At 41.5% G+C, this 23,317-nt stretch overlaps 1 protein-coding gene across 9 annotated transcripts in view; it reads left to right on the top strand.

Annotated features, from left to right (window-relative positions):
• The first annotated feature begins 10,896 nt into the window (after window positions 1-10,896).
• The window catches only part of PPM1A (protein phosphatase, Mg2+/Mn2+ dependent 1A), a 35,218-nt gene continuing 22,797 nt past the window's right edge, over window positions 10,897-23,317 (top strand). For 5 of the 9 annotated variants that reach the window (XM_040599729.1, XM_040599730.1, XM_040599728.1 and 2 more), the window contains exon 1: window positions 10,897-11,277. The gene's annotated coding sequence lies outside the window, so the exon portion shown is untranslated. Of the gene's footprint in view, window positions 11,278-11,451; window positions 11,469-11,488; window positions 11,506-17,425; window positions 17,444-23,102; window positions 23,121-23,317 lie in introns of those variants that run through there. The other 4 variants (XM_040599726.1, XM_040599725.1, XM_040599723.1 and 1 more) reach the window with 4 other exon arrangements.

Raw genomic sequence — 23,317 nt, 5'->3', positions numbered from 1 at the left:
ATAAAAAGAAATCCAGAAAAACTCCAACCTTTCCTGCAGAAGGTGGGCCATTTATATGTAGATAAGATTTGTTTACTATGGTGGGACAGTGATGGCACCCTGAGTCCTTGAGTTGTATCATCCATTTCCTTTTCGTAACATACTTTCTTTAGTTTACATTGAAGAGTATGACTAAATCACCTGTGTTTATATAAATAACAGAAGTATAGCACATGTTCAGGTGAATTGAACAAAAAACTCCATTTGATGATAATGCCATTTTGTTTGTGTGACATTACTTCTACATAATTCTTCGTTATTCAAAAGAAATATCAGAAGAAGTCAGGATGCAGATAGATGAAGGACTTTTCCTCAGAGGAATAGCTATAGATAAGTAAGGCTAGAACATATCTGAACATACCATGTCATACATTATATCTGGATAGGTGAAGGAAAGCAAGTATTTAATGATTTTCTTTTTTGAAAAAGCTTTCTCACTTTCTCGATATAGAACAAACCTCTTCTGATGGTGAAAGAAAAGGCAGACAAGAGCACTGATATGTCTGTCCATCTGATTCTTAGATGCCTGTTCTGCATCTGTCATCTTGGGCTGGGTTTCAAGATCACCAAAGTCAAAGGAAAGATCTGTGCCCCCTTTCCACATGTGGAATTTTCCAAATACATATATAGACACATAAAGCAATGTTTATTCAATTTAAATCTGTTGTGATTAATCTAGAAAGGTTTCTTTCCGGGTGGGCTCCCTCGTTGTACTAGTACTGAAAAGACTACTCATGCAGGGAACTAGCAAAAACTTTCTCTCTTGCAACATTTAATGTTAAGTGAGAGACAGGAGGAGGAAAAGAAAAGGCTGAATTCTGCAGAACTTTGTCTCTCTCAGCACCCACTATAGTCAGCAGAAGCAAAATCATGGGGGTGGCCAGGGAGCATAAATTAGGAACCTGCTCTGAATCCCGCAGTGAAGGATTTTCCCCTCCTGTCTCCTTACACAGAGGTAGCTTATGGAGTAGCTTACGGAGGGAATCTCTCCCAAAACCCAATAAAAGATACTTCAGGGAACCAGTCCTTTAGTAGCTCTTAGCCAACAACAGAATCAGATAACTAAAATGCCTTTCCTAATCCCCACATTATTTTTTTTCCTTGGTTATTAGTACTGCTTTTTTGACAGCCTCTTAATTGTGCAGTTTTCCTGAGAGAGTGAGTTTCCCTTCATTTTCATTAATGTATTCCTCTTTGATTTTAATAGAGTACTACATTAAAGTTTATTTCTTTTTTTAAACTCATATTATTAACGAATCCAGCACATATCTGGTTTTGCTCTCTAGCTCAGGCACCCTCTGCTGGTCTTCCCAAAGCAAAACACAAAATATCAGAGAATTTTCATTAACAACCAACATTTTTAAGAGAAAAATCCAGATTTCTGTTTCTAAACCTTTTACTATCAGAACAGAAATTACGAGGAAGATCAGCTTTGGAGCTGTAAACTGACCGTGGAGGGAGTTTTTAAATGAATTCAAGAATATAATTGCATAATGAAGCATGTGAACCTGTGGAATTTCTCAGGCAAAAAGTCCAAAAGTGAACGTGGCCTAAAAAGCTGACGACAGTCTGACCTGGCTCTTAGCAGAACCCTGTGATTGTCATTTTAATGAAGATATTATGTAAGGAGCTCTAGAAGCATACACTATTGGGGATGGTTTTTTTCTATGTATCTCAGTTAACAAAAGTCACAGGCAGTAGTCCTGCTTAGATAATGAGGTAAAGAAGTAAGGAGATACAGTACCTAAATACTAGCTTCCATTCCAGCCGCACAATAAAACAGGGAGCTGATCTAATCATTCATCTGGGGAAGTCCCTGGGTGTCAGAGAAGTGGATTACAGCACAGCGCTTTCTTAACCAGTTGAAGGAGAAGGCATGCTGGTGTTGGGAGAGGGGAAGCTTGGTGCACCTGGAATGCCAGTAGGCCCTTTCTGGTAACCTCACCCAAGACAAAGTAGCTCTAAGTCTGCTCTAACTACTATCAACACCTAAAAAAGTTTCCTGCTGCCCAGGATCAGGCAGATGTGGGTCTGTCAGGAAGGTGGCCTTGTTCATCTTCTGAGGTGTATGGGATGGTATGCTGCAAGAAGTTTTGTTTTAAATCTACGGGAACACAAATCCAAGATGTACACGATCTGATGAGCATTTCACCTATTCCACTTTCTCAAGTCAACTTTTACTTTTACTTGGCATTAAGCCTCAGTGTAAGCAACCAGGTGCTTTGAGGATCCATCAGCCGGCTGTATATGGTAGCACAGATATCTACCCAGAGAGCTTCAGAAGAGTTGCAAAAGATAGTAATGTTTTATTTTGCATAGCCGAGTTTTTTAATTATGTTTAAAAGCACCTTATATATTATAGCAACAGGCAAGATACTAGCCACAAGTATTTAAATCAAAGCTATGTAAGCAGCCTCCCGTTACCTTTCCTGCATAAGTGAATTCTTCAACATACTGGACAAAGTGCAGCAGAGGGCCACCAAGATGAAGAGAGACTTAGAGAACCATCTTTGTTCAGCTGTAAGAAGAGAGGGCTAAGGGAAGATACTATCGCTGTCTTCAACTGCAGACCCTTTTCAGAGGCACACGGTGATAACACAAGAGACAACGGACACAAATTGCAATGTGGGAAATTCTGACTGGAAACACAGGAACAGGTGCCCAGAGAGGTGGAATTTCCATTCTCAAAGATATCAAAACTTAGCTGGACAAAGACCTAAGCAGCTCCATCTCACTGGACCTGCTTTGAGCCGGGGGTTGAACTAGATGACTTCCATAAGTTCCTTCCAACCAAAATTATTCTATGATTTCATGATAAGTGACTACTGTATCATTAATCCATCTTAAACAGATGAAAGTAATTTTGACAGTACTGATGCTTCCCTGAGCAAATACATTTAAACCCAATCCAGAATTGCTGAAGTCACTGAGAAACTTGAGTTTAACTTGAAAAGCATTGGATCAACTTCAGTGCTTTTAGCATTCATGTTCAGCAAAGATCCTACAATTTATTTTTGTAGACAACACTAGAAATAGCATCAGAATGGTGTTGGGGTTTACTGCGGTTTCTCAGTAGGTTGCTCTCGCAGCAAGATGAGAACGAAGCATTCCACAACTGCTATCTTTGAGTATTCACAAATTCTACCTAGAGAGTTCGCAGCAGAATTAAGTGTTTGCTCAGTGTCCTGAAGGTATGTAATTTTGCTTTTCAGTTTGCACTTGCAGGAAGATTCCTATTTGCTAACTGTTAATGAGCCTTTCATCTAACTTGGGTTCAGCTCAGGTCAACTGCTACTTTCATGTTGAGACACTGTCTATATTAATTGAAATTTATGTCATAGAATGGCAATCTTGTGACCTCTGTAGAGTGAGCTAATGATTCCAATCCCATTTTCAGCAGTCTGCTGTGAATTAACATCACCAGTGCTTTCCCTTTTTCGCCTCATTGTTTTTCTCATCTTTGTAAGACAAGCTTTTTTCCTTATAATATAACAAAAATATTTAAAATAATATAATCCAGGGATTATAGTATGTATTTTGAACATAAAACAGAGTAAAGCAACACAAGGGAGTAATCAGAATACAGCACAATAAATGTCAAGTACTAGCCAATTATTCTGATTATTCCTATAAAAGTTAAAAAATGAAAAAAAAGAAGTGTGCTTGTAAAAATATAATGTATGCCTCTACACACAAATATATGGAAACAGAATTGCCTTGATAAATATGAGTGATATACTACAATGAATGAAAACAAGCAAGAAAACAAACTTATTTCAAATCCTTGAAAGAAATCACATTCCCAAATCTCTCAAGAAGTAGTTGTACTCCTAATCCATTGGATTAATTGAAATTTCCTGAGAAGGAAGGATACTTTTCTGTTTAGGGTGGAGACCTGAACTATCTCCAAGTAGCATCCACATTTTGAGTAATACTCTAACATGAAGCTGCACCACATTACTTGCACTAAAAGAAGAACTTAAGCTAATGTGATCTGCAATATGAGATTTTCCTTTCCTCATAGGTTCCTCCTCCTGAAACTCTGAGCATGAGTTGCACAAGTTCTTGCTACACAGATAGTTTTCATAACGGCCTTTATCGCTTTGCTAGTATTTTGTTCTGCACCATTCCCAAAGTAACATAACACTGTTGAGGGGTGGGGGGCGAGGGTTGTCATAAAAATGGTAAAATCCAAATTACTACTTGGTTTGCTTTCCTAAGAAATCCATCACATATAGCTTTTGATTTCATATCCATTTTTATTATGTCCCTTATGCCAGAAAACATGAAACAATGTCTTTACTTCTTAACAGCCATACCACACCAGCACCTATGTAATGCAACTAAACTTCACTTATGTTGTCAACTAAAAAAGGCGAAGTGGCAAAACCAGAATAAGGTTATCCTTTAGATCCTGGACTCTCCAGAACCCCTGGTACTGTGGAAAACCTATTACGCAAAATACTGAGCAATGTTTACATTTAAAATATCTCCACACCTTGAGTATTTGATTCTGACATGCTGATTTTAGTTTAGTTTAACTGTTTAATTGACACAAAAAAATTATCCCCTCAGCTCTGTCCAGATAACAGGCTTGTTAAAAGAGACAACTGATTCAACAGATTTATATGAATGAATGTAGCAAAAGGTAAGTTGTGTTTGGTTGTACAAAGAACATGACTAGATCCAACTATTTAAAGGAGAAAACGACCAGTAATTAAAAAAAAAATAGTTTTACAGAATATAAATCTTATCCTCTCATCAGGACTTATCTCCTTCACATCTGGAAATTCCAGTCTTTATTGAATTTCAGTCTTTAGCTTGAATGTTAATAATTATAAAACTTTAAGAGCATCATAAGACTCATGATGACTCAGTATGAAGTATTCTTGTGCATCAACAGTCTGACATGTAATTTTCGCTGTGATTGCTAAGCTAATTTTTAGGTTAAACAACCGACAATTGTAGGCAGGCCCATTAAAACTGGCTGGGATAACAGCCGTTTTTACAACATGCTAATGACTAAGGGTTTGATCCTGCAACGCTGAGGTCAATGGAAGCTTTGTCACTGACTTTCAGGGTACAGGCTTTCATGCACGGACTACTAATAGCAAATGAAACCAGCAACTTACATATACCCTCACATTTTTAAAACAGAAAATCCATCTAATGAACAGAATAAGCTAAAGCCTAGCTGATAAAATATTCTGGTTGTTCTCTACTTCACAGCTTATTTTATAGCAAAAGATGATCCTGTCAAGAAAATTAAACTTTCAGCAATGGAACACAAAGACGTTGTAAACATTCACCACTGACAGATGAAGATTCAATAAAGTGTACTCCCCTCAGGTTGGAAAGGACCATGGAAGGTAGCTGTGCTGGAGTCCAGTCAGGTGTGAATTCAACCCAGCCCGTAGAATACTGCAGATCAACTGATGTTTTCTACTAATGTTGCTTTAAGCTGATTCATGGTCTCTGCATTGAGGAGTAATGCAGATGGTCCCAAAGAGACCATTTCCGTTGTACCATCACAAATTGGGTAGATAGCACAGGGGCCAAGATGAACTGGCATACCCTGGCACGCCACGCCAGCACTTCCTCAGACATTAAACACCTCCCTGGAGGTATAGAAAAGACATGTAGATGTGGCACTTAGGGACATGGTTTAGGGGTGGGCTTGGCAGTGCTGGGTTCACAGTTGGACTCGATGATTTTAAAGGTCTCTTCCAACCTAAACAGTTCTATTATTCTAGGTCTGTCTTGTCCCTTTTTATATAACAAGTTCAGGGCACACAGGCTTTCTAGCAAGACTTCTCCATTTCAATTACTGAGGCAGCTGAGATTCTAAAGGGAGGGGAATAAAATCAGTATTTAACTGGTTCTCTTTTTCCCCCCTCATTTTTAATTTTCTTTAAAATGCTCATAGACTATATTGATGCTCTTAATTTCCCCATTTCACACGAAAAGCAAATTTTCCTGGCCACCAGGTCTTTAGTGACGTCTTGCTACAGGTAGAAGGAATCGTGAAATGTAGGTGATTTGCAAATGAGCTCTGAAAACCTTGACAAACTGCAGTTAGCTTCCTGAGCTGCCTGAATTTTTGTCGTCTTATTTTGGTCTTTTCAAGACATTAGGAAGTGTCATGCTCTTCCCATATCTCCCATACATAAAAGTAGGAGAAAAATGGAGGGACAAAAATAATAACAATATTCTAAAATAAAGCTTTATATTAATTTTCAGCATAAAAGGATTTTCTCTCTATTTATATTTTGGTCTTTACTGTACTTTGCTTTTGCTGACTTTCCAGAATTGCAAGTTACTTCCATCAGCAAATTCTCACTGGACCACCCCCCCCCCCTCATAACCAAGCACTGCTTGCTTTCTCTTATAGCTAGAATAAGAAAACCACATTGTGATGCCCTAATGATTTTGCACCTAATTTTGTCAACTGAAAATTACTAGAATTGTTTTTTAACAAATGTCCCAACTGTCTGAATGTTGTATTGAAAAGCTGTCAGGAAAGCATAAATCTCATCTCAGAGGAGCCTGTGTGGCAGTTCGTGTAGCACTTTTCAAGACTCTAGCAGAAAGTGACTTTTATCAGAACTCCTGCATTTCAAGAACGCGGGACATTCACACAGGATGTTCTTCAAAAGACCAAAGTGTTTGTGACATCTTTCAGACAAATTCAGTTTGGATACAGGATACACCCTAGGTGTGCGCTTTTGATGATTAAACATCATGTGATTATTAATCATAGCTACAGTACTGGCATTTTATGAAGTTCCCAATGGCACAGCTGCCTTAGCAGATACCTACACATGTCATCACAGCAGGGCGTTGCAGCAACAGTACCAAGAAGACATAAAGCCTGAAGCATAGTCATCCAGCTGGCTTTTAGATCCCAAAAACAGGTACAGCCCACTGGAGAAGAGATGGGGCAGGGCATCAGTACTTCACAAGCCAAGTAGAAAGTTCTGGCAAGTTCATGATCACACTATTACAAGCTACACATATCATTAATATGACAGTTTCTATTAGGTAACTTCTAAGTACCACAGGTGATCCATTTTAGCCATCTGAAAATTAGGGGTCCAGTTTAGGTGATCATCTGAGCTTCTTCTGTAGTCACGGAAACTATAGGAGAGAAAAAGTCACCTTCAGAAGGCAACTCACCCAACCTGCTTTAGACAGCAGTGCAAGCATGGGAGTAATGGTTATCTGAAGGTGCCTGTCTCCCTCCACTGAAGCAAGACAGCCTGGACAACACCTTGATTATACATCTAATATTTAAATGAGTATTATTTGGTGATACAAACCCTATTCCAAACAATCAAAAACACAGTCTACCAGCTTTCTAGGCTGCAGAGTAACTTCAAATACATTATTCCCTGCCTACATTCATGGCACACAATATAAGAGAGGAGAAACAGGGATGATAAGTAAGGGAAGCTGAAACCAAAAGGCTCCATTTTTTCTGACCTTTTGAATAAACTACAGGTGAGACACTTGGAAGAAGTACGGCTTTTTTATTTAGGGATCAAGAAATCTAAATCCGGCAACATAACAGTTAATAATTGTATTAAATGTCTCCTGTTTAAGGAGCATACAGACAAAATTCCAACACCTCATGATATACCTTCTAACAGAAGTTTAACCAACTGGTATTAAAACTGAATGAGTTAAAAGAAGCAATATTACACACAGCAATTACAGCAGACTCCTACAGAATATGGCCATTATGATGGAAACAGATTCCAAAATGCAGTTAAATTGCCATGTGATCCTGTGACAACTGCATTCTCCTATTCTCTTTTTATAGGAAATTATGTCATTGGGAACAGCTTCATTGGGCAAAGTGTGGAATTTTCTAAACTGACAGTTTTAACTGAAAAAAAAAAATCACCGTGCTGCCTGTAATAAACAAGTGTGAATAGGTGGAAAATATCTATTTATTTAGATACATAGATTTTTTTTGGAAATGCTCTTGGCAAATACCATCCATCTAAAGACTTTTTTAAAGCTGTAACAGGAAGCAGAAATAATTCTCTAAAACTAGTATTATTTAAAAATACACTGTGGAACAGCATGTCACTTTGAATATGCCTTACTATACTAATAGAAATTTCTGGTTCCAAACAGTGAAATATGAATATTCTCCATAATTCAGTTATGGTTTATGATGCAGTGTTGAAATAGTTTCACAGTGGTTCTTGTTACTGGCTTCTAGGTGCTAATGACTCTACTGACTACAGGTTCCAATCATCTGTATCCCATCTTGATCTACAGCTAAAGAGAAAATAGAGCTGTATGCTGGGAGATGTAGTCTCAGCAGCTAGCTACAAATATACATAGTAAAGGCATACATTACACACAGATTTTTTATCCTAATTACATGTGATGTTTGGATTTCTTGTAAATATTTATTACCATTGTCAGTACAACAAGCCAGGCAAAACTAGCAAACTAAATAAAAGTTACACTTTAAGAAAATACTGTGGTAATTTGACTCCATCCAATTTCCCAAGAAAAACATATAAATAGAAAATGACAGCAGCGAACTCTCTGCTGTCATTACATTCTTGCAGCTTAAAAGTAGGGCATCACAAAAAAAAAAAAAAAAAAAAAAAAAAGCTGGGCCATGTTTTCATTCACTTTTATTAAAAAAAAGGCCACACACAAACCCACAGCTGTAGGTAACAGAATCTAAATGAAATTCACAATTGTATATAATTCAGTGTCAGGGGAGACTTATGAAGCGGAAAAGGAGGATGAAGAATTAAATTTATGTTTGTAGAGGTTAAGGAAGCATGGCACATGCCTGCAGGAAACAATTCTGCATAACCTCTACCTTGTCTGTACACTGTAGAAGGTGTGGGGGGAATGGGGGCACGGAGAAATGCAGTTTTAAAAATCTGAACTGCATCAAAATTGTAACCAATTGTCTTTAGATACCAAGAAGAAATTCAAAATTGTATTGATGAAGATGATGGGAATTACCCCATAACCTTCCAAAATGTCCCCCTCCTTGTGGAATACGCTACATGTATGCTGCTCCCCTGAAACGTATTTTCAAGGTTTCTTTCTGCTAAGGAATTTTGCTGTATTTAACTACAATTCAAAGGCCTGAAATAGTTTACCCAACACTCAGCACTACCGAGCAGTGCTCAGTATCATGCTAACAAACATGATTAGGATGAATACAGTGCGATTGGGTCCAAACATACCATTCAGCCACAGTCAGCAATGGAAACTGGAGATGTTGTAACCGCACTGAAACAGTTTATCTATTACAGGAAAGCCTTACAACGATGAGGTTTTGTTACGTGTTACAGCTCTTCTAGCTATCTCTGGGTAGGGCTTTGCTGTTGCTGTAGGTCTTATCTGAGCAAGAGCCCTCCATTAACTGCCCTCAGCTGCTGGCACGCTCCAGATGCTGCTGCACCGATTGTTATCTGCAATGGCTAGGGCAACATAACCAGCAGTTTGATGTCTTTCCAAATACTGTTTCGGTAAACCTTAACGTAGGGGTGTTCACTCTGATTGCTGCTGAAAACGGGAACTATCTAAGTAGACAACCTTCTCGATCCTTTACCCAAGTACCCGCTTCACCTTTCCCAAGCCCTCTTCAGTATCTTGTCCTCTGTACTGAATTCCTTCTTCACAGCCTCAAAACTACTATGCATTCCTAATGCTGCCGTTAAAAGCACTCCTTGAATCCACCTCAAAAATCTCCAGTCCTGTGATTTAACCCCTAACTTGGCTGGAATTCGCCGTACAGGAGTCCTTGAGCCACCCCACTCCCAGCGCAACCTCCCCGAGCACCCCCGCCACATTGTCACCCTCCGTGAGGCGAAGCAGGTTTGTCTAAAAGCCCATCCCCTACATGTGCTCCCCGTCGCTCCCTGAACGGGCTCCTGTCCCTTTTGTCAACAGGCCAGGCTTCATCAAAGGGCTACTGAAAATCATGGGATTATGAAATCCATTAAGCATTCATGGCGGGTAATCCGCTGCTGATTTGGCCAGCAGTTGTGCTGCCAGCAGCGAAGCCGGCGGGGCTCTGCTGTAGCAGGGTGAGATCCCCCCAGCGTGTCCCTGCGGCCTTGGGCCGGGACACCAGGGGGGCGGCGCGGCCCCGCCGAGCGGCGAGAGACGCTGCTCCCCGCGCCCCCTCAGGGGGACAGGCAGGCCACTGCGGCTGGCCCCGCCGGGGCCGCAGCTTGGCCCTCACTGCCCGCTCCCCCGGCCTCAGGAGAGCAGCGAGCGTGAGCTGCCGCCACGACACCGGCACCGAGTCCCACCGCCGGAGCCGCCAGCGCTCGCCCCGGTCCCTCCCCTGAGAGAAACAGGCGGCGCCCATGACGTCTCCGACCGCCCCAGCCCGCCCGCGCTCGTGCCGCTCCCACGCGCCTGCGCAGCGCGGCGAAGCAGGGGGGGCGGGGCGGGGGGTGATGTCATACCCGTGACGGCGCCCCGCCCCCCCGCGGCTCTGCCGGCCCCGACATCCGGGTACCCCGCGCGCGGCATAGGGCGGGGTTTTGCCCCGAAAAGCGGCGTTTGTCGCGTTTGGCGTTTTGTTGCGTTTCTGTTCTGTTTTGGTTTTTAATGGCGGAGGCGGCCCCGGCGGGGAGGGAAAAGGGCGACGGGGCGCGCGCGCGCACCCACTCCCGCCTCCGCCCCCACCTCCCACCCCGTCCCCTGCGGCGCGCGCGCGGTGGCCGCGGCGGGGCGGGTGGGGGGAGGGGAACGGCAGCAGGCACGAGCGCGCGGCGGGCGCGCGGGGCGCGCCTGCGCAGAGAGGAGGCGGAGGCGGCGGCGCAGTGCGCGCGCGCGTTTGTGTGTGTGTGTCTGTGTGTCCGTCCGCGGGAGAGGCGGGGGGCGGACGGCGGTCCGCGGCGCTCCGCGAGTGGGCGCGGAGCTCGGGCGGGCGGGAGGGGGCCGGGGCGGGGGGCCGGCGGCGGCGAGCGAGGAGCGGAGCGGAGGCGAAATGAGCGCTGGGCTCCCCCTGGGCAGAGAGCCGCCCTCCGCAGCCGCCGCCTGTGAATGAGCTGAGGCGAGGCCGCCAGCCGGGTGCCCCCCTCCTCCTTCGCCCCCTCCTTCCCCCTCTCCCCCGGCCCGCCCGCCCGCCGCCGGCCCCTCCGCGGACGTCCCCGCCTGCCCCCGGCCTCCCTGCCCCCACGCACCTTCGGGAGCGCGGCCCTGCCCGCCACAGCCGGCGCCGTCCGCCGCGGCCGGGGGGTAAGTGGTGCCGCGCCGCGCGGGGCTTCCGGCGGGCCGGGCTGCGCCGGGCGCTGGGCGAGCTGCGGCCGCCGCCGCCTGGGCCGCGGGGCCTGTAAACAAGCGGGGGCGGCCTGCGCGGGGGCTGCTCTGCCTCTCGGCCCTGCGGGAGGGGGGAGCCCGTGGCGGGGGCCGTGCCTCCTGCGGCCCGGGTGAGGAGCCAGGCGCCATCCCTGGCGGCGGCTGCTGGTACCTGGTCGGGGCGGCGAGAGGGAGGGAGATGGGGCGGGGGGCGGCGCGGGTGCGGGCCTGTTCGAGATGCTGCTGCCGGGAGCCCCCCCCGCCCCCCCCGGGCTGAAGGTGGCCTGGCCGCGGAGCTCCGCTGCGCAGCCCCTGCATTGCAGGCGCCTTTGCAAAAGGGTGGGGGGTGGTAGGGCAGCCCCTTGGGGCTGGGCATGGGGAAAGAAAGGGAGGAGGAGGACGACGTCGTACAGAGGGGTTTGGGCCCGGCTCAGGTAGCAGCAGCTTTCCTTTTCTCCCTCCCCCCTCCTTTTCTTGGCCGATCCAGAGTTCATTTAATAATGGCTATAAACAGCCTCCTCTCCCATCGCCACCCAAACGCTTGGGGCACGGCACTAGGGAAAAAAAACCCGCATCTATTTATAAAGCACCCCACCCTAGCGAGGGTCGGAGCATCAAGCACTCCCCAAATAGTGACATTATTATGCAGCGGGCGGTTTTCCCTTGCCAACGCCTAAAGTTTGAGAGAGATTTCGCTGCCTTTGAAAACAATGTCGTGAGCAAAGGTTACGCTGATGATCTGAGATCTGTCATAGCATGCGTGTTAAAAGCAACTCTCCTGTATTAAAAAGTTGTCCAGTGATGTACTGGATAATTGGGCTTGCATGTTAAATGCCAGAGTTTCTGAGCATATGTGTAACCTTTTTATTACATTAGCTGCATTATAATAGATAGGATAGGATACAGTTTTAAGACTGTCAGCAAGTTAGTTTCAGAAGAACTGATTTTGTAGACATCTGTTTGTTAATGTATATGTATTTAATTAGTACAGCTTCAGTTTTCCAGTGTTGCCATGTGTATGGCAAAGTTTTGGTGTTGCAAAACTAATGTTTAAGTTTACGGTAGTATGTGGGAGGAACTAATTTTTTTTTGAGTTGTACCTTTTGTGAAAAGAGAAAGTCCTAGTTATTAAGATGGCCTGTGTGGTAACCCTAAGGTTTAAGGTCCTGCGTGTCATACAGAAGATTCATTTATTTATTTGTAAACAAAAGGCAGTGTTAGATCCTGAGAGCAGTAGGTTTGAAGGTAGGTGATACGTTCTCCTTAGATTGTGACATCTAACATCAGAGTAAGTAGAACTGTAAAGTAGAAGTTCTAACTCCTGTGATTCTAGGAAAAAACTTTCCAAACATGAGCCTGTGTAGGTAGCACTTTGCTGAGCCTGTACATGTACATTATCAGTGGTTAGGTGGCTGAAGCAGGATTTGTGAAGCACTAGTGAAATTAAAGGAATACGGCTGCTGTTCCTTGGGACCCTGTGTGACTTGCCAAATGACCAAGAACTGTGCAAGTTCTACCCAGATTTCTTCTCTTGATAGCTTCCTTTCTGTTGCTGTTCATAGTTTTTCTGTGAATAACATCAGAGATGCCGGGGGGGGGGGGGGGGGGGGGGCGGAGGAGAAGAATGTGGGTCAGGAAGTTTTACAGTTGACCTATCCAGTCAAAGTGGCAATCAGGATAAGGCATTGAAGGAAAGCAGTTTTGATAGGTGTACCAGCGTTTTTCCCTGGGGTAGGGATAGCTGCCCCTAAAGTTTTCTCTTCCAGGCCTTTCTGGGTCTATCTTTTGTTTGTGAGATTGGGCTGAGAGTAAAAGACTTGCTGATGCATCATGCCAGTTATTAATGTTTTCCTCACAGACATAGATATCTGATAAAACCCTCTGATAAATGTAGCTTGTACTGGAGAGAGCTGGTCTGTACTCTCATGCTTTTCTGGCATAGCCGTGTTTTTCTGGTATACAGGCAAGGCTTAGCTCTGGTTTGTAGGTGTAGTCCTTTGGCTGGTGGTTGTCTGGTAAATCTCTCCCCTTGAGGTACAGTAGAAAACTGTACTTGTTTCCCAAGTATTTGCTTAACTGTCTATAGGTAAGCTTAAGATACTTTTGTTGAAATAAGGAGGAGAGATGGAAATGCCAAATGACTGGTGAAGCTTGCAGGTCTAAACAGGCAAACTCACTTAGTGCAATTTGGATTAAAGCAGAATACAAAAAAGTTTTTTCTATAAAAAATAAGCTAGTTGCTTATCTGAAGTGCAGCTTAGGCAGTGAAGTTGAGTCATTCTTGCTGAGATAGCATTTTAACGACAGTTCTTAAAATGCTTAGATATTTAACTGGCACAGTATAATTTGCAAACTTATGTAACTGGTATGTTTTTGAATGCAGCTGTCAATAAAAGATCTTACTGCACTTTTCCTTTTTAGTGGAAGTAGGGAATACAAAACAGCTGCTTTCACAAGACGACCTGAATATAAGTAATTTAACAATAACATATTTCCTCCTAAAATACTGATACTACTATTGACTTAATTTTTATATGTTCAGGTTTATTCTGATGTAAAAATACTGTTTTATGTAATTGGCTGAGCAGAACTGCATTGCAATTAAGTGATTGAATGATGTAGGTTGTGCTGTTAAATAGGCACGTTTTGGAATGAATATGAATCGTATTCGTTCTGTGTCTGCAAACCTGCAGCTCATTTTAAAGACTTGAACAGTAACAGTGTTTGAAGTCAAGACAGTAGTGGGTTATCATAGCTACACCTGAGTCAGACAACATTTATTCTTACTATTGCACATGGCCCTTTGTAATTTTTGTTCCTCTTCTCTCAGAAATTATACCTTACTTTTATGGGTTTTTTGAAACATCGATGTATCATCTGTAACTGTTCTAAATGATGGAACCTGTAGTGTCATTTGTTCTTTTGAAAATTAAGCTCTTTTTGGATACTACTTTGTTGCTGAACTCTTACAGATCTCTGTAGTTTAAGTCACGTGACCCAAATTTCAGTTAAAAATACTAGGAAAAGAAATAAACATGTAAAATTTAAACATTCTTAACTCCATTGCTCTTCCTTGAAAGAATGGCAAAGTATAAAGTCCGTGTAAACACTATGTAATCCCTGAAAAAATGCCGGTGTTCTTAAGATATTTAGGAGATTGAGGGAATTTACATAGAATGTGGTTTATATGGCATTTTATGTACATTCCATTAGCCAGTGCATAAAAATGATCTTTAAGAAGGATTCGTCTATTTGAGCCATGATGTGGTGTAGATCACAGTGGAGACAGCATTATCTGCTTGTAGCTTCTTCATGTTGTTCCTGTTGCTATCTGTCTGTGAAGGAACAATTTAGGATTTATTAAGATTTGATATTGATAGAGTAAATAATTTAAATCTTAAGACTAGGAAGAATGTTTGGACCAAGGAGATTGTAATTGGGCTGGAGAGGAAAGCAAGTGTGATACTATGGGAGTGAGTAGACTGATTTTTGTTCCTGAGTAGAGGCAGCACCTGGCTGAGTGTTACTGGTGTTAAACCAGTGCTGTATGGTCTGCTTTTCAGTATTTCTGTCTGCTGAACTCTGCTCTGTGTTAAACCACATACTAAGTTACAGATGTATGTCGAGTCTTTTTGTTTTGTTTTTTTTTTTAAAAATTTCTGTTTGTTTTTAAGCTGAACAAGAGTTTGTTTTACTGAGTGTTTATTTTAAATTTTTTGTTTTCATGTACCTTTAAAATTAACTAATGGATATTTCAGCTTGCTACTGAAGTCTAAAAAACAGTGTGTTTATAAATATGTGAAACAGTTGCTCAGATTTTAACAGCTTTTCTAAAAAGGTGTTTATATGTGACTAAAACAACAGAATAAAAACTTCCTTACTATACACATAGTTCCAGTGAAGTACATTTCTGCTGTTTAGAGTATAAACTTCGTAGCAGTATAGTAGCAAAAGAGCATCTAAGTGATGCAGAGGAAAAAACCAAAACTGGCTGATCAGGTTTCAGTATTAAAATGTAGAGAAATGCTAGCAGTTTACACATAGAGAAAAAAGTACATTAGCCTTTTAATTGCCAACATCTTAGTTCTCCATTCAGATAAGATTATTTTAGTAGATAAAAAGGTCTCTAAAGTGTTCTAAAATAATAGTTTACAAACCCAAGAAACTCAAGTGTAACGTGACTTGTGTTCTGATAGCTGCAGTTTAAATAAAGCAAAGTACTTAAATGTGCTTACCCAGATGTGCCACATGCAACTGAATTATGTGGGACTGCTTAGATGAATGATGTTGCTGTCATACTTAAATGTCTTGCTGGATTGTGACCTAGAGGATGAAACAGGGTCTCAGCTGTAACTTGAAGGATTTTCTGTATCTATGCGTACAATTCATTTTAACTGCCAACTTTAATTTTGATCTGGAATTTGAATGGTAGCCTGTATTCTCCTTGACCATATATCATAGCTATTTGTGCGTAAAATTACGTCGCATTTTTTACTTATGAAATGCCCTAAAATGCAGTAGCCATGAGAACTGTGTAAACTGTGTAAAGCCTGAGTTCTGTGTTTGGAGATGAGTTTAAGGAGTCCTCCAGCTGTCTGCTAAGTTAAGTAAAACCTGATATTTGGAAAGGGGTGCAGAATGCAGGAAAACGTGGGCAGGTAAGTGATTAGGATGAAATCGTAGTAACATTTCATGAAGAAATAAGCAGTTTCAGTCAATAGTTGTCTGGTTCCCCCAATCAATTATAATAGATATTTGGACAGGTCCTTCTTAAAAACCTAGTACTACTGCTCTCCATGAAGAACTGCTTGGAGGCTGCAGAATGAGGCCCTGAAAGCTTTGGAAATGCTGGCACTGGCATTGTTTATATTTTGAAGAGCAGGTGAATTTGACAGTGACATTTGGTGACCAGAAGATTTAGAGCTGTGGTGAACTTAAGTTTGGACTCGGGAGAGCACCTTACTGCCTTGTTCATCTAGGCAAATGTCAGCTCCACACTGATATTGATAGAAGGGAACTTGGTAATCAGTGTGACCCTCTGAGGAAAGCCGCCTGTCCTGCAGGTCGTTGTCTGCATAAAAGGATAAAACAATAGGGGGTTTCGCTTGGTTTCTTTTTTTATATTTTTATGTAGTCTTGAGGCGGGAAAAAATCTGCTTTATTGCAGCAGTCATCCTCTGTCCTTGTTCTTTTAATGAGATAGGAATGCTGGGGACGTGAGGGCAAAATAGCTTTGTAAATAAAAGCTCTGTGTGTGTGTACAAATGAACAAACTCCAGCTTTTCCTAAGCCTTGAGGCTTTGACTTCCATGTCTTAATGTGCTTCTGGCATAGTTTTGATGTCATTTCCTTGCAGGCAAAGCCAGGTTACAGCTGTACACTTCACAACATTTCCTATTTTATTCCCGTTCCCATGGGTAGTCATCAGGTTTTAAGTATCCTGTATGCTGCTTTTCCTATGTCCACCAGAATAGTGGTTATGTTGCTGAGATTAGAACCCCACAAATAATTTCATGTAGAATGAAGGGTCTGGGAAATGGCTTATGTATCTTACTTGGAATTATTTCATAATATTGAGTACTTGGCTAAACAGGAAATTTTGGGCCCTTTATGCCCTTCTAATCACTGGGCACATGCATACTGGTTGCATATTCTCTGAATAGTTTATTTTTACTTTATTCCAAAGCACTATCTGTATAAACCATATTTTCACTTGAGTTTTATTCTTCCATACTGATAAATAAATTACTTGTAAGACAAATCAGAAATAGGTGGCTGATACTTATTGTTGAAGTTAGGAGGATCTGAAGTTTGAAAGCTTTAAATAATTGTTTCAGGAAGAGCTGTTACTTTGGTGAGCAACTGGAGACAGAAGGAAAGAGGAGATAGATTTTACATTAATACAGTCCTAGATACCTAAAGAAAATGGAATCATCACACTAAGTTGTTTGTTGTGAGATTATTGGTGAAACAGCGTGACAGAAGGATGGTGGGATTCTACAAGACTTCATCCACGCTACCACAGGTGACAATGCTAAATGATGTTAACTGTTAAGAAACCCCAAAAAGTGGCAGTGTCCTGAACTTCATCACAACAGATGAGAGAGTGAGTGTGCATGTAATTTTTAAATTTTTTTATATTTTTTTGCCGTATTTCAGGAATGGTTCAATTAATGCACTTAGTGTTCTGTTGGGTTTTTTTAATTATTGTTTTTGTTTTTTGGAGTCTCAGTGAATAATCCCACTGGTACCTTTTTCCATGTAGCATCATTTTCCTGGTTTATTGTAACACTTCACCTAAAACACTTGACAAAGACAAATTGGCAGTAGCTTGACTTTACTCTGGTGGCTTTTGAGCAACCTGAACAGTCCTGGTCATTCTAATAAGTCATTCTGGTGTAGAGGCTTTTTACCCAGTAACTTCACTTTCCAGTTTGGGGGTAGTGGCAGGATGAGCTAGGACTCCAATTCTGCCTTGATTTTTCTAAATATGTTTAGCTGGACTTGATGAAGAAGCAAATGCTCTTTGGGTTTTGTGTGGGTTTTCTTCTCTCTGATGCAGAAGTAGCAGTGGAATAGTATGGTTCTTCCCCTAAAGAAAACATTCCACTATGAATCCTCAACTTGGTTTTTTTAAGGCAGGTATTGTTTGATTGGTAACACTAGCAGTGAACGAAGATGCTGAGGCTTCAAGCTGTAAATGAGAGATTTTTAAAAAAGTAAGTTTAAAGAACACGGGGTTATATTAGCTATTACTTGAAGCATGTGATGTGTTCAGATCTGTTCGATTCTCTTCTTTCAGAGGCTTATACTCAAGTAAGAATTGCCAGTTAGGCCCATGATGCCTAGGAGTGGGGTAATAGTCTGTTGTGATGGTAGGTGACAGTGGCAGAGCCCGCTTGGTGGTACAAATACTGTGTGTGTGTGGGGGAAATGTAATTCAGTTCTTAGCACTTACTGTAACTCCATTCTTCTGTTGTCATTTTCTGTTTTCTTTTCACCTGTATTTTCTCTCTGGTGAAACTTGCTGTGTGTAGTTCTGTTGGAATAGCTGCATAGCACTGTGTACTCTTTCTGACATGAGCAGTTTGGTAGGGATTCTTATTTTCACTTGTTTGCCTTGCTCTTTTAAAATTTTTGAATCTTTCTCTCATTGATATATAAGATGAAGCAAGGCCTTTCCTCCTCCCAACTTCTGTCTACATAGACTGCAGCTTCCTTGGATCTTCCAGTTCCTTTTTACAGTGCTTATTCCAAAGGAGCTTTGAATTTTGGCTGGAGTCTGCAGGAGTTTGTGTGCTGTTAACAAAGTAGTTGTCTAATCTCCGTGTCTAAAATGGGTGTCTTTTGTTTATCTTCCAACACTTGTTTAAGTAGAAATTTTTGGAAAATTAAGTATAACCAGAAAGGTGCTGAGCAAGTCACCAGCATGGGCATGTTTTCTGCTTATTAATGTTTCAAGCAAGGACCTTGGCTTTTTCATTCTCATACTGTTCAAACAGCAGTATATGAATTTATGCAGAGCTACCTGATTGATTTTCGAAGTCTTTACACCGTTTTGGTTGTCTACGCAGTTTTCCATAGTGATTGGGCTGCTTGTACTTTTAATACTGCTGCCTCGTGGGGGGGTTTCTTATGCTTTCCCACCTCTAATTTGTAGTACAAATATTTAGAAAGAAGAAAGAGCTCTTTCTGGACCAAGAATTGTTACCTTAGTTGTGTTCTGAGGGTGCAAGTCATGTTAGGATCATGATGAGCAAGTGGTACTTGTTGATGTAAGTTGTATGTCCTCTCAGAATCAATATAATGATTTTTCTGTTTCTGGTAGTGGTGCTAGTGATTCGCGAAAGAAGTTAATTTTCTGCAGTAATTGACCATAGTAAAATGAAAGCAACTCCATAAATCTTGAAACTACATCACCATCTTTCAAATTTCTGCAGGAATAATTTATTAGAGGTTAATTATCTTTTTCAACATCCAGGGCTTTCTTTTTTTAAAAATCAGATTGCATACATCTCCTTTGGAGAGAGTTTGAACCTCAGCCAACATACATTCATATTGAGACTAGAAGCTCCTAGTTTAGCTTTGGAACAGGTTTAGTTGTCTGCAGGAAAGTTAGGTAGGAAGAGGAAAAGGTATTTTAAGAAAAAGCTGAAATGTGTTGTTGGAGGGATAGTGTTAACTTATAGTGGTTACTTTGTGTTCCAGAAAACTTCTGGAAGCTTTAGCAATCCTCTCCTAAATCCTACCTACTCTACCATGTACACACGTAAAAAATAAATTGACATAGGAAAACAAGTGAGATAAAATGTTTTGCTGCTTAGTACGGGGAGGCATTTGGAAAGGTTGTCTGCTCCTAGTGGTTTTAAGCAGAAGTTAAGGTTTAAACAACAAAACACCCTAGCTCAGTGAAATGGCAGTGCCTGTGGACCAGCTATCAAGGGGTCAGAGTTCATAGGAGTGTATCAGAGGTGCAGTGATTTAATGTTTTCTGCTGTGGTAAGAAGTTGTAATTGTAAGCACTGTTGCATATTAATTACCCTCCCTCCCTCCTTGTAAGTGGGGAAAGGCTGAAAGTATTCATACTTTTTTTCCCTTGCACACACAGTCTCACACACTTGCTTACCTTTGGGGGTTTTATGCCCTGTCTCACTTGTGTCCAGTCTGAAGGCCTGTTTCTGAGAGCTTTGATATTTCTCTTTACTTTCTTTAAAGTAATGTTTCCAGCTGTCTGTTTTTTCCTGTTCCCTTTGTCCACCATGTGCCATAGCTCCTACGTCTGTCCTAAAGCAAAAAATTCTTAATGTTATTACAGACTTTTTTTTTTACCCATATGGTAGTTTCTTCGTATGTTCTATTTGCAGTTGTGTACTGAAATGCAGTGCAGACTAGTTGCATCTCCAGGAAGCAAGTATTCTGATGGGGAAATCGTGTGTTAGTCCATGTTTATTGAAATAGCCCCGTTTCTGTCTTTTACTACTTTTAATTCTCTTTCATGGACAATGCATGTCTACTAGTTGGCAGTGTATTCCTGTATCTGAAAATATACATTCAGAAACATCAACTGTAATTTTCAGGACTTTGTTGATGTTGTTGAACTGTGAGTGCCAGAACTCAGTCGTATAGCCTCCAATAGTTTTTAAATAGTTTCGTTGGCAGGAAGCTTTTTCATGACTTCATTCGGCCCATGACTGTGGTGTAATTATGTCTCCTCATCTGCGTGTTCTGTTTTATTTTAGTCATTCTTCCGATCCTTCGGATGATCTCTGACATGTTGTTTGTTAACATAAATTGATTTGGGGCATCCAGTATGTACTGTCAGTTTTTCATTCAACAGGCTTTAACTTCTGAGAATGTTTCCACATTTGCACAGTTACGTGCTGACTGGTTACTGCATCCAGCAGCCTGCTTAAGGCAGGAGGAAAAGTACCACAGATCAGATTGGAGTTGAAGTGATCAAATGCCCTTTTTCTGTTCAGGAGCAGTCTGTATAATTTGGTGACTTGGTCTGTGCCCTGTAGTTCAAGTAAAGATTGTAATCTTTCTTTATGGTGCTCATTACAACACACAGGGCATGATGTCACTTGGAGAATTGTTCCAGGAAATTAAGCGTATGGGGATGTTTGTCACTGTAGTTTGAACAAGTGCCTATGATTTCAGTGTGATTCAGATAAGCAGCTTATCCTAGTGGAAGGACTACAACTTGAACATTGTTTAAAAAGGATTATTAGATGTTGTTGAAGTACAAGTTTCAAATGGGGGTAGTTGATTTTCTTGGACAAGACAGTCAAATCGGTGTCTGGATTCCTTGGAAAAATTGTGTTTTTACAGGGGTGCATGAAGTTACATGAACTGTCTTTTGTGAACAGCTTAAGACTTACCTTCATTTGAACCTTCAAGCAAATGAATAACAAATAGGAAAATAGCAGAACTTACTTTCCTGTGTATCCGAAGGAGTTATAGTTCTCCTGTCTGGGTAGCATAATTTGAGAGACAAATGAAGGGGCAAAGAAATTTCATGCATTCCAATGATGTATCTGTGGTTGTCCATGGTTGTCCATGGTCCAGTATACTAATTACCCCTCTTTTTCTTTGCCACTCTGTTCTCCACTTGTGTCTGTTTTCAAGGAGTTTAGCTACTGACTCTTTGGCAAGCTCCATTCAGTATTTCACTTTTGTTTCTGATGCTGTAGTCCTTTGAATTTTGGCACTCTTGTGTTTTAAGATAATGTTATCTGTGTTGATTTTTCTAGACCCTGTACAGTATTCTTGCTTTTCTGTCTGCAAACTGCAACTTGAATTTTTCCTGCACTTGCTGTAGAGATTGTCCTTCAGTTTGACCTCCACAAAATCAGCATTTCAGAGTTAGAGTTTAGATACACTTGCAGATGCACAGATGTGTCCCCTGCATATTTGTTTTTATGGGGTCCATTTTCACTTTTAGTTTTGTTCAGAAGCTTCTCTGTTCTTCAGAGCCAAAACCTAGGAACTTAGACTGCAGAAAGCTTTTCTCTTTTAGGAGAAACTAATGGAAGTCACTAATAGGGAGATTGTGAACCAAGAATCATCTTAGGTTAATATTGAAGTTTGCTTGACTAATTGTCGTGGCAGTTGCAGTACCAGGTGATGTTTTAGAGCTACTGTTTCTGAAGGAAATGTTGCTCCTCTGATCTTTTTACAGGGCACCGCTGCTGTAGTACTGTTAAGAGTTTTCCTTCTCTTAAAAAACAACAGTGAGTGGTGTAATTTGCCACTAAACTTCATGATTAAAGTGCATTTTCTCTTACTTTGGCTTTAATAGGAATATGAAATATGTCTGTCGCTTATAGTATGTACATGCATTTTTCGAGCATCCTGAAAATTGAGGCTTCAAGAGCAGAGGATTTGTTCTTTCCCCCTATGAGGCTGCAGTTTTCTAGTGTGATTGCAGAAATGTGTGGCTGGGTTAAGAAGGGCAAGGGGGAGGGTAGTAAAATTATTTGAATAAGGGTCCTAAGATGAGAGCTCTTGTTTAGGAAGATGACTGAAATAATCTAAGAGAGGGCCAAGTTCAGTCATGTTCAGAATCTGTTGCTTTATTACACATCACGCATGCAGACTGTTCTGGGTCCGGCTTCTCTCTCTAGTGTTATTACATAACAAAATCGTGCTGTAACTTGGGTGCTTGCACTGCTGTAGGTTAATCAGATTTGCATACAGTTATATGCTTAACTAAAGGTGTCATTCTGACTTAATCAGTAAAGCGTACAAACTGCCTCATGAAAGAATGAAGAAACATACCAGTGATTTAGGTAGACACTGATGTGGGAAAGATGTTTCTGTAATATGGACTCAAAAACAGGTCTAAAAGGTATTCTTAGTAGAAAGGAGGCATGTGTGTCTTATGTTAGCCTTTTGTGTGTGTGTGTGAGTGTGCATGTCCCTTCTTTTAAATTTTTTTTTTTTTTTATAACTAAGACTTCTAAAATTCTCCAGGTTTTAGCCACACGTAAGGGTATGGGAGGAGAAGTAGCAGGTAGCCTCCAATTAATAAGAATTCACAGTCACAGACTGGTCATATTAAACTCAAATTTTTCTGAACAGGAATTGGAATTCTATAAAAACTAAAGGCTTGGCACATTCATCCTATCCACAGAAAACTGTGCTTTCCCTTCAGATACAGTGAGGATTTTGAAAACCTTGCCTACTTTCCTACAGGTTTAGACTGGTGTTCTGGTGGAAGTATGACGAGCTGGAGTGTTGCAAGGAAGGGAACTGCAGTGTGTTACTGCAGTTTTCAGAAGGTGACTACTTCATGCTGTGGGCTGTGAATAATTTCCTAAGGAGAAGTTATGTGACCACATTGTGGTTATCCTTCTTTCTGGTTGTATTCACTTCTACGGTGGGTCACTCACACCCTTGAAGAATCATGTGTCAACAATGGCTACAAGGCTTAATTTAGAACAGCAACAGCTTTCAGTTTACCTTCTGGGGGAGGGAT

This window comes from Falco naumanni, chromosome 7 (assembly GCF_017639655.2).
Source record: "Falco naumanni isolate bFalNau1 chromosome 7, bFalNau1.pat, whole genome shotgun sequence".
Taxonomy (NCBI): Eukaryota; Metazoa; Chordata; class Aves; order Falconiformes; family Falconidae; genus Falco; species Falco naumanni.
The sequence above is the reverse complement of the archived record's forward strand: the minus strand, read 5'-3'. Positions and strand labels throughout refer to the sequence as shown.